Source organism: Triticum urartu, chromosome 7A (assembly GCF_056163025.1).
Source record: "Triticum urartu cultivar PI428250 chromosome 7A, HENAU_Tu73, whole genome shotgun sequence".
Classification (NCBI taxonomy): domain Eukaryota; kingdom Viridiplantae; phylum Streptophyta; class Magnoliopsida; order Poales; family Poaceae; genus Triticum; species Triticum urartu.
Window position 1 is genome coordinate 305,806,089 of NC_141879.1, and position 12,452 is coordinate 305,818,540.

Consider the following 12,452-nt stretch of genomic DNA (forward strand, 5'->3'; position numbering starts at 1 on the left):
TGCATCCTCTACCGCGGTGCCTACAAGGATCTGAACGAATGCCCGGTATGCGGTGCGTTGCGGTATAAGATCAGACGAGATGACCCTGGTGATGTTGATGGCGAGCCCCTCAGGAAGAGGGTTCCTGCGAAGGTGATGTGGTATGCTCCTATAATACCACGGTTGAAACGTCTGTTCAGAAACGAAGAGCATGCCAAGTTGATGCGATGGCACAGTGAGAACCGAAAGAAAGATGGGAAGTTGAGAGCACCCGCTGACGGGTCGCAGTGGAGAAAAATCGAGAGAAAGTACTGGGATGAGTTTGCAAAGGACCCAAGGAATGTATGGTTTGCTTTAAGCGCGGATGGCATTAATCCTTTTGGGGAGCAGAGCAGCAATCACAGCACCTGACCCGTGACTCTATGTATGTATAACCTTCCTCCTTGGATGTGCATGAAGCGGAAGTTCATTATGATGCCAGTTCTCATCCAAGGCCCTAAGCAACCCGGCAACGAAATTGATGTGTACCTAAGGCCATTAGTTGAAGAACTTTTACAGTTGTGGAATGGAAACGGTGTACGTACGTGGGATGAGCACAGACAGGAGGAATTTAACCTTAAGGCGTTGCTGTTCGTGACCATCAACGATTGGCCCGCTCTCAGTAACCTTTCGGGACAGACAAACAAAGGATACCACGCATGCACGCACTGTTTAGATGACACTGAAAGTATATACCTGGACAAATGCAGGAAAAATGTGTACCTGGGCCATCGTCGATTTCTTCCGACCAACCATCAATGTCGAAAGAAAGGCAAGCATTTCAAAGGCGAGGCAGATCACCGGAAGAAGCCCGCCATGCGCACCGGTGATCACGTGCTTGCTATGGTCAATGATTTACACTACGTAATCTTTGGAAAGGGTCCCGGTGGACTAGCTGTTCTGAATGACACTGAGGGACACGCACCCATGTGGAAGAAGAAATCTATATTTTGGGACCTACCCTACTGGAAAGACCTAGAGGTCCGCTCCTCAATCGACGTGATGCACGTGACGAAGAACCTTTGCGTGAACCTGCTAGGCTTCTTGGGCGTGTATGGGAAGACAAAAGATACACCTGAGGCACGAGAGGACCTGCAACGTTTGCACGAAAGAGACGGCATGCCTCCGAAGCAGTATAAAGGTCCTGCCAGCTACGCTCTTACGAAAGAAGAGAAAGAAATCTTCTTTGAATGCCTGCTCAGTATGAAGGTCACGACTGGCTTCTCGTCGAATATAAAGGGAATAATAAATATGCTAGAGAAAAAGTTTCAGAACCTAAAGTCTCATGACTGCCACGTGATTATGACGCAACTGCTTCCGGTTGCATTGAGGGGGCTTCTACCGAAAAACGTCCGATTAGCCATTGTGAAGCTATGTGCATTCCTCAATGCAATCTCTCAGAAGGTGATCGATCCAGAAATCGTACCAAGGCTAAGGAGTGATGTGGCGCAATGTCTTGTCAGTTTCGAGCTGGTGTTCCCACCATCCTTCTTCAATATCATGACGCACGTCCTAGTTCATCTAGTCGACGAGATTGTCATCCTGGGGCCCGTATTTCTACACAATATGTTCCCCTTTGAGAGGTTCATGGGAGTCCTAAAGAAATATGTCCATAACCGCGCTAGGCCAGAAGGAAGCATCTCCATGGGCCATCAAACAAAGGATGTTATCGGGTTTTGTGTTGACTTCATTCCTGGCCTTAACAAGATAGGTCTCCCTAAATCGCGGTATGAGGGGACACTGACTAGAAAAGGCACTCTTGGAAGAGACTCAATAATATGCAGGGACGGATATTCTTGGTCTCAAGCACACTACACAGTTCTACAGAACTCTACCTTGGTGACCCTGTATGTCGATGAACACAAGAACAGTCTGCGCTCCAAACACCCGGAGCAGTGCGATGACTGGATTACATGTGAACACATCACGACTTTCAGCAGTTGGTTGGAAACACGTCTCAGAGGTGACAACACTGTTTGTGATGAGTTGTACTTGTTGTCCAGGGGACCATCTTTGACTGTATTGACTTACAAAGGATACGAGATAAATGGGAATACATTTTACACGATCGCCCAAGATCAAAAGAGCACCAACCAAAACAGCGGTGTCCGCTTTGATGCAGCAACCGAGAGCGGAAAGGACACATATTATGGTTACATAGTGGACATATGGGAACTTGACTACGGACCTGATTTTAAGGTCCCTTTGTTTAAGTGCAAATGGGTCAATCTGTTAGGCGGCGGGGTACAGGTAGACCCACAGTACGGAATGAAAACAGTGGATCTGAAAAATCATGGGTACATTGACGAACCGTTCGTCCTAGCCAATGATGTGGCACAGGTTATCTATGTGAAGGACATGTCTACCAAACCGAGAAAAAGAAAATATAAGGAAGCGAATACATCATACGATGAGCCAAAGCGCCACATAGTTCTTTCAGGAAAAAGGGACATCCTGGGAGTGGACGGCAAGACAGACATGTCTGAAGATTATGAAAAGTTTCATGAAATTCCTCCCTTCAATGTCAAGGCTGACCCAAGCATCCTGATAAACAATGAAGATTATCCATGGTTACGGTGCAATAAGCAAATGACACAAGCAAAGAAAAAGTGAAGACTTTCTCCCGCAATAAGCAAATGCTACGTGGGTGAAATTATGATACCATCCCAACTTTCAACTTTTTCAGAGTTCATTTGAAAGGCTTTCATGTCTTATGGTTCGAAACTTTGATACTTCGAAAGTGATTATCCATTTTGTACACGAAGTGCATCAAGTTTTTGTCGTAACCCTCTCTACTTTTTGGAACATGCTATGTGGGTGAAATGATGATACCATGCCAACTTTCAACCTTTTCAGAGTTCATTTTGAAATGCTTTCCAATTTCAGAGTCATTTAGCTCAAAGAATGAATTAATAGCAAACAGAATGAACTACAAAACTTTTATGAATAATAAAAACAATCAATTAAAATATTATGTTATGATCAACTAAATAAAACTATAATATTCTTCAATAGCAAAAAGAATATAATTTGTGTGACCTAAAATCAAATTATAAGTATTTAATTGTAAGTATAAATAAAAAATAAATAGCAAAGAAGAAAAAAATTCTAATTTTATAGTAAAGTTATTCATAAACTAGTGATTCACACAAATTTTTAAAAATTCAAATTTAAACTATTTAAAATTTAAAACTAATGGCACTAACAGAAAGTTTATAATTTTTGTGACCTAAAAGCAAAAAGAAATCACTAAAAAACTGTAAGTATTTAGTTGTAAGTAGAAATAAAAAATAAATAGAAAAAAATTCTAATTTTATAGTAAAGTTATTCATAAACTAGTGATTCACACAAATTTTTAAAAATTCAAATTTAAACTATTTAAAATTTAAAACTAATGGCACTAACAGAAAATTTATAATTTTTGTGACCTAAAAGCAAAAAGAAATCACTGAAAAACTGTAAGTATTTAGTTTTAAGTAGAAATAAAAAAATAAAAAACCAAAAAAATATAGAAATAAAAAGAAAAAACCAAAAAAATGCCACCTACTAGGCCTCCACGACCTGAATACGACTAGAAACCCTACATGGGCCAGGATTCAGGCCCGCAGAAGGCCCAATAGGCCCACAGGCAAAGCAGTGTCAAATTAGGCCCATAGGCCTGCTATTCAGAGGAGTTCGAGAGGGAGGAGGCAGCAGAGCTTATAAATCAGTGCCGGGCGCTCTCAACTAGCGATGTGGGACTAAACTTATGGGCGCGGGCAGCACAAGGGCATTGGTCCCGGTTGGTGGCACCAACCGGGACTAAAGGGGTGAATTGGTCACGGTTCGTGGCACCAACCGCGACCAATGCCCCCCTTTAGTCCCGGTTGGTGCCACCAACCGGAACCAATGGGCTTCGCTTCCCGCCCTTTGGGCTGCCGAAAAGAGGCCATTGGTCCCGGTTCGTGGCAGCAACCGGGACTAATGCCCACCTTTAGTCCCGGTTGCTGCCACGAACCGGGACTAAAGCCTCTGCTATATAAGGCCACACTTTGCAATTTTTCATTCTCATCTTGCAGTTGCAGTTGCCGACGCCGCCAGGCTGCCCCGACGCCGCCCGCCCCCATCGTCGCCGTCGCCCGCGCCCATCGTCGCCGTCGCCCGCGACGCGCGCCGTCCCGGCCCGCCCCCGTCGCCGTCGCCCTCGTCCCTGCCCCCGTCGCCGCGCCCCCGTCGCCCCCGTCGCCGTCGCCCTCGTCCCTGCCCCCGTCGCCGCGCCGGCCGGCCCCTTGCCCGACGCCCGCCGCCCCGGCCCGCCGTCGCCGTCGCCCGCGTCTCCTACCCCAAGCGCGCGCCCACTGCCCCGTCGCCATCCTCGCCACCGACTCCGCGGTCCTCCTCTGGTCCGGCCGGCGCCCTAGATTTTTTTTCATATATATATGCTTGTTTTTCATATATATATGCTTGTTTTTTATATATATGTATACATATGTTCTCTGTGTATATATCTATGTTCATGTATATATGCAAAAGATTAGGATTAGAAGAGGGAGAAGAATATTAGGATTTTTTATATATATGTATACATATGTTCTCTGTGTATATATATATCTAGCTATGTTATATATGCAAAAGATTAGGATTAGAAAAATTAGGATTTTTTTCTGTTCATAGATTTTTTTTGGTGATATTAATTATTGTAAATATGAAAATGTTTGTATATTCATATGAACAAATGAATTAGAAGAGGGAGAAGAAGAGGGGGTCGAGGGTCGTCGAACATGAGAGGAGGAAGAGGATAAAAAATGAAGAGGAATAAGAAAAGAAAAAAGAGGAGAAGAAAGAATAGAGGAGAAGATCTTCTCCTCTATTCTTTCTTCTCCTCTTTTTTTCTTCTTCTTCCTCTTTTTTTTATCGGGAACGAGGGTCGTCGAGGGTCGCCGAGCGGTAGAGGAAGAAGAGGATAAAATAGAAGAGAAAGAAAAAAAGAGAGGGGTCGACGGTCGCCTAGGGGTTGAGGGTCGAGAGGGGGTCTAGGGTCGCCGAGAGGGGAGAGGAAGACGAGGAGAAATAAATAAGAAGAAGAAAAAAGAAGAAAAAGAAGAGGAGAGGAAGAAAGGAATAGTGGAGAAGAAGAGAAAATAGAATATATTCTATTTTCTCTTCTTCTCCACTATTCCTTTCTTCTTCTCCTCTTTTTTTCTTCTTTTTTTTCTTCGACACGTGGGGGGGGGGGGTCGAGAACGTCGGACATTCATGAGAGAGGCGAGGAAGAAGGGGAAGAAGAGGGAGAAGAAGAGGAGAGGAAGAAGAGGAAGTCTTCTCCTCTATTCTTTCTTTTCTTCTTTTTTCTTCTTCTTCTTCCTCTTTATTTTATCGGGAACGAGGGTCGTCGAGAGGTCGAGGAGCGGTAGAGGAGAAACCCTAAATAGAAAGTATCGTCGGTGTGAGATACATGTACCGTCGGTGTCGGACACTACACCCACATCCCACAAGTGGCGCGGGCTTCGACGCCCACGTCACTTGTGGGACGTGGATGTAGTGTCCGACACCGAAGGCCACATGTATCTCACACCCACGAAACTTGCTAGCTATTTAGGGTTTCCTCTACCGAAAAGAAGAGGAGAAATAAATAAGAAGAAGAAAAAAGAAGAAAAATAAGAGGAGAAGAAGAAAGGAATAGTGGAGAAGAAGAGAAAATAGAATATATATTCTATTTTCTCTTTTCTCCACTATTCCTTTCTTCTTCTCCTCTTTTTTTCTTCTTTTCTTCTTCTTCTTCTTCTTCTTCTTCTTCTTCTTATTAGCCGGAAGTAGAGAGAGGTTTCCTAGTGTCAAAGTATTGAAGAAATCCATGCCTTCATCATTAGCCGGAAGTAACCAGGGCATGTTGGTACGAAGTTCTGCAAAGTTATTCTGGAATGGAGTCCCGGATAGAATAATCCGCTTTTTGGTACGAATTCAGCAAAGGCCTTCCAAATAGCGATATTCGGAAGGCTCTTGCTGAACTTTGTACCAAAAAGCGAATTATCCTATCTGGGACTCCGTTCCAGAACAACTTTGAAGAGCTTCGTACCATCATGCACATGTTACTTTCGCCTAATGATGAAGACATAGTTTTGTTGAATCCTTTGACACTAGGCAACGTCCCGACCCCTCGGCGATCCTCTCGAACATGAGAGGAAGAAGAGGGTCGTCTAGGGGTCGAGGGTTCCAGGGTCGTCGAGGGTTCGAGGGGTCGAGGATCGCCGAGGGGTCAAGAGAGGTTTCCTAGTGTCAAAGTATTGAAGAAATCCATGCCTTCATCATTAGCCGGAAGTAACCAGGGCATGTTGGTACGAAGTTCTGCAAAGTTGTTTTGGAATGGAGTCCCGGATAGAATAATCCGCCTTTTGGTACCAATTCAGCAAAGGCCTTCCAAATAGCGATATTCGGAAGGCTCTTGCTGAACTTTGTACCAAAAGGCGGATTATCCTATCTGGGAGTCCGTTCCAGAACAACTTTGAAGAGCTTCGTACCATCATGCACATGTTACTTTCGCCTAATGATGAAGACATGGTTTTGTTGAATCCTGAGACACTACGCAACCTCCCGACCCCTCGGCGATCCTATCGAACATGAGAGGAAGAAGAGGATAAAAAAAGAAGAGGAAGAAGAAAAAAGAGGAGAAGAAAGAATAGAGGAGATCTTCTCCTCTATTCTTTCTTCTCCTCTTATTTTTCTTCTTCTTCCTCTTTTTTTTATCGGGAACGAGGGTCGTCGAGGGACATAGATGTAGTGTCGTCGTTGTCGATATATACCCCCTCCCGATAGCTTACTATGATTAGGTAGCTAGTTCTACGTTTGGCACTAATATATCCATCTATCATTTTTGAATAATAATTGCCATGTTGTAAATATTTGTAGAAACTATGGACACCGCCCTAGACGAAGCAACAAAAGAAGCGTTGTTGAGGGACATAATCGCAGAAGGAAGTGATGCCATCTCGTTGTTTCTCAACGAAACCGATGGTCTGGAAGGACAGGGTGAACAAGCTGGCTACGGTGACCTAATGCCGGTGCAAGAAGAAGAATCTGAGGACGGCTCCGGTGACCCAATGCCGGTGCAAGAAGGAGACCGTGATGACGGCTCCGGTGACCGAACCGAGTCCGGCCAGGTATATATATTAGTTAAGCCTATGCTGACTAGCTGATTGATGCATTCATTGTTTTGGTATGTACACATATTAATTAAGTCTTTGTTCTTTTTTCTAGCCCTCCGAATCGAGCACAACTTCGGTAAAGAGACGAGGCCCGAAGAAAAAGTTGAGCTCGGATGAAAAGTTTGAGATCATAGCAATCGCGCCCGACGGCCAACCTATTGAACCCCTCCGGACAAAGAGCGCATTTGTTGCTCAATGCGGGGTTCTGGTTAGGGACAAGATCCCGATAAGCATCCAGCAATGGTTTAAGCCAGCTACAGAAGACCCTGATGTGTCTTATGTCAATGATATGCAGAAAAATGATCTTTGGACTGAGCTGAAGTCAAATTTCACCCTACCGCCTGAGGATAATCCAGAGAACCCAGTTAAAGAGAAATTAATCAAGTCTTTTGCTCTGAAGAGGATGGCAGAACTATTCAGGAGGTGGAAGAAAGAGCTGAATAAGTTTGTCAAAAAAATGAGACACCAGAATTCAAGGGCAGATATGAGAAGATCAGAGATCACTGGCCCGCATTTGTGGCCCACAAGACATCAGAAAAGAGTAAGAAGATGTCGGTGACAAACAAGCAAAATGCTGCGAAGAAGAAGCTTCACCATCGCACGGGGTCAGGTGGCTACCTCGTAGCCCGGCCTAAGTGGTCCAAGAGTGAGAATGATCTGGTTCATAAAGGGATCGAACCAGAGACAAATAACTGGCCAGACCGTTGCCGGACTTGGTTCTTCGGGGCTGGCGGAACCCTGGACCCTGAAACAGGGAAGTGCATTTGGACGAACGATCAAATGGACATACCAGTCAGTAAGCTTAAGCAGTATATCGAAGCAGCGCAGGAAGGGACGTTCTTTCCAGACAGAGAGAACGACGAGCTCACAATGGCCCTCGGGAATCCTGAGCACCCTGGACGGACACGAGGCACGCCAGGCTCCGTTCCGTGGAAGGTTGGGTTTCCGGACGCAGGCGGTTACAAATCCCATGAGAGGAGGAAAAAAGTGCAGAAGACCCAAATGCAGGCGCTGCAATCAAGGGTGGACGCGATAGAGGAACGAGAAGCAAATCGCAGCAAACGTACTGCCGAAGCCTCCCCCGAAGCTACCCCGCCATCTCAGCGCAGAAGCAGCGTGGCTTCCACCGAGCTGCTTCAACTAGAGCATGCCTTGACGGCTCCTACTAGCTATCCCGTGGATGCTATCACGGAGTCTCAAAATTGCCACCTTATGACGCAATGGATGAATTTGAAGGTCAAGGCGGCTGTTGGCTCTGTTTATCCTACTGAACCCGGCGCAACTTTTCACTGCCGACCGATTCCAGAAGGATATGCTAGGGTGATGGTGGATGAGATAACGGAGGGATTTGAGGACCTCCAGCTTGACCACCCTACCGGTGAAGGGGAGACTCGGTTGGGGTCTGCTCTGAAGACTCCATGCCTATGGCGGAAGGACCTCATCAACCTTCCGAACTGGACGCCACCGCCTCCTCCTCCTCCTCCGGCGAGTCAGGGCACTCCGCCTCCACCGCCTCCTCCTCCTCCGGCGAGTGACGATCAGGGCCCTCGGCCGGCTCCTTCTCCGGCGCGCGGCGGCACTCTGCCTCCTTCTCCGCCTGCGCCGACGCGTCCGAGCAGCCCGCCTCCTCCTTCTCCGCCTCGTCAGCAAGGGCGGAAGAGACCTGCCGCCGCTCCAGCTGCTCCGGCGCGTCGTAGTCCTTCTCCTCCGCCGCTTAAGCAAGTAAAGAAGACAACCGCTACGTCTGCTCGGTCGGCGTCTAGCAGTACAACCAGAGGCGGGAGGACATACAGATTCGGTCCTTCTCTGAAGACTCCAGAGAAGTTACCATACGAGAGGACCCAGGAGGAGAACGCCGAGATCGCGCGAGAAGAAGTGAAGAAATTCTTTGAAGGGGTGAAAGCAAAGAAACATCCACCTCCGGAAGAGAAGGTAGATCGGGTGAAAGTGAAGCGCACTCTGGCTGCCCTGACAAAACCACCGAAGTCTGATTCGCCGAAAGGAAACTATGACCGCATTATTGGAAAGGAATTTGCCGAAGCGGAGCGGTCGGGAAGTACTGTCAGTGATCAAAGGCTGAAACAACGACGAGCTGGGAAACAAACTGCCCAGCTCGGCGAACAAGCGAAGCAATCGTGCCCCCCGCTCAAGGTGCCTAGCCACAACGTCGATAATGATCCGAGGATGGTGCCCGGTTATAGCAATCCTGCAGATTACCTGCCCGACGAAGTACATTATGACCCCATGGACGTGCAGATACAAAGATACGAGTACGGGAAGCCTCTCGTCAAAGATGAAAGATCTCTATCAACGATGATGCGAAGATTGCATGATTGGTACTTGAAAATCTGCAGAGACTCTGGGGGAGGAGTACTTTGTATGCGAGAGTTAAACCGGAGCATGACCTCGTTGGAATTGATCTGTTGCCTGTTCCATTTGAGGAGTTCTATCAGTTCTTCAATCAATTGGCCCTCGATAAAGCAACTGTCACCTGCTACTGTCTGTAAGTAGTACTACTTCTGTCATTAAGTTTCTCTATATAGCTTAGCTCTTTCATTGCATGTATTTATAATCATCCTCACTATATTATGCAGATTGAACATCATCGAATTGAAGAAAAGACAAGTCGGTGATATTGGGTTCATTAACACAAATCTCATAGATGCAACTCAGGTTAAATTTCATGCCGCAGAAACCGAGGCCAGCATGCTAGAATCGTTGATAATAAATCAAAACAAAGATATAATACTCTTTCCTTACAACTTCAAGTGAGTGTTACTGTCTTGTGCGTATTCGGTTTCCCTTATATATTAGTCAAGGTTATAGTAATGTAATTGATGAGTTATGCATGCGTGTGCAGTTTCCACTATATTCTCCTACATATTAAGCTTGAGCAGGGACTAGTAACCGTCTTAGACTCAAGACGGAAAGATCCCAAGGACTATGCAGACATGACTCAAATACTCGAGAAGTAAGTTAAATCGAACATTATCCACCATATCAGCAACTTTGTTTATTTCCTGATATATCAAGTAATTGTTTTCTTTGTCCGGCAGGGTTTGGAGAAAATTCACCAGAAAAGCTCCGGGACTGCCGAAGGAGCTGCAATTTAGACACCCGAAAGTAAGTACTAGCTATAGTAGCATTTTAAGCGCATCTACTAGTCATTCAAGCGCTAGTTTCATCAATACCATTTGGCATTCTTGCTTATCAGTTTGATTAACCTCTATTTCTTATAAAGTGGTTGTGGCAGCAACAAGGGAATGATTTCTGTGGTTACTATGTTTGCGAGTCCATCCGCCACACGACCTGTGAGAGGGGCTACACTGACGAACAATATGAAGTACGTAAATAACAAAATTCACAATTTTATTTTATTACCATCATTTGTGTTGAGTTTCATTCATTCATATATATATGTATTGACCCCCTTCTTTAAATTAGATGTTTCGGAAGCGGGATGAACTCCTAGCACCAGCTCGCATGCGAGGAATTCAAGAGGAATTGGCGGCATTCTTTCTTGACCACGTGATCCCTGAAGACGGAGAATTCTATGTTAACCCTGAGTCCGTATGATTATATTTGTAAGAGATAATTACTGTATATATGTAGCCGGTAGTGTCAGATAGATATACGAGAACTTGTTGTTCGACCAATCTCTCGGAGAAGGAGAGGTGGTCGATATCACTTCTCTCTGTATATATGCATATATGTTCATGACGATCTTCTGTTTCCTTCGTTTGCTTACTAGCTAGCTAGCGTGTCTAGTCCTCTCTATATACGTATGTATAGTACGTAGCGTCGACCAAGCACAGACATAACAGAGGACACTTCTCTCTATTAATTATAACTAGCTAACACAATATATGAAACACCTAAATTAACCCCCTAAAACCCCCAACCCCCCCCCCCTTTCAAAAAAAAACAAAAACTCCAGCCACAGAAGTGCTGACGCGTGGATGCCTATTGGTCCCGGTTGGTGCCACCAACCGGGACCAAAGGGTCTCCACGTGGGCAGTGCGCAGAGCCCAGTCAGGAGACCCTTTGGTCCCGGTTGGTGGCACCAACCGGGACCAAAGGGTCTCCTGACTGGGCTCTGCGCACTGCCCACGTGGAGGGCCTTTAGTCCCGGTTCTGGATTGAACCGGGACTAAAGGGTGGAGGTATTAGTACCGACACTTTAGTCCCGGTTCCTGAACCGGGACTAAAGTCTCTTATGAACCGGGACTATAGGCCCTTTTTCTACATCTAGACATTTTTGCATTGGAAGCGCCTGTATATGGCTCAATTTGAAAATATCTTTAATCAACATAGGTGATGAGTGGTGAAGTAAGGGGGTGTTTGGTTGTAAGGGACTAGATTTTTTCTAGTCCCACAGACTAAAAAAAAGACCCTTTAATAGAGTTTTTTTTAGCCCCTTAAGAAAAAGTCCCTCCTATTTGATTATATAGGGACTAAAGAAAACTTTTTTTAGTCTAGTCCCTATAACCAGAGCCTAAATTTCATAGTTTGCTAAAGTACCTAATTAGTATTCACTCTGTCCAGGTGCATAGGGCACCTAACTAAATTATATAATCCAAGAATAAGTCACGATGCATCTCGTTTGCCCTAAGCAATAATTTCACCTATGAAAGATAGCCAATCAAAATCCAACAAAACCTCCTTAATTCATGTGATTAGTATCGCCTTACTAAAAAGACTTCCGCCGCTTTATATATAAAAAATCACCAAGTAACAAGGTCCAACAAAAGTTTGCAGCAAACACACACACGCAACACCGCCGCACACAAGGTAGCACGATACAAGATACGAAAAGATTCTGCTGAGCGTAGAACTTAACAAACCCAATATATAAATAAAAACACAGGCGGTGAGACAACAGACCAAGAAGCTAGTACCGCCTTAATTTGCATGATTAAATGCCTATTTGGTTCCAAATAAGTCTCCAACTTATAAGTCGAAAAGTGAAAAAAATGATTTATTTTGCCAAATAGACCCGACTTATAAGTCACCCCAACTTATAAGTCATAAGTTGCTCCACCCCAACTTAAAAATTATAAGTCACCCCCTTTTGCGTGGGTCCCACCACCTGCATGATGTTGATTGGTGTGGAAAGGTGTGTCAGGTGACTTATAAGTCAGGTGACAACCAAACAGGCGTGACTTATAAGTCACTAGTTTTAAGTCACCTGACTTATAAGTCGGATGACTTATTGAAACTAAACAAGCCCTAACGCACTATTGCCCTCCATGC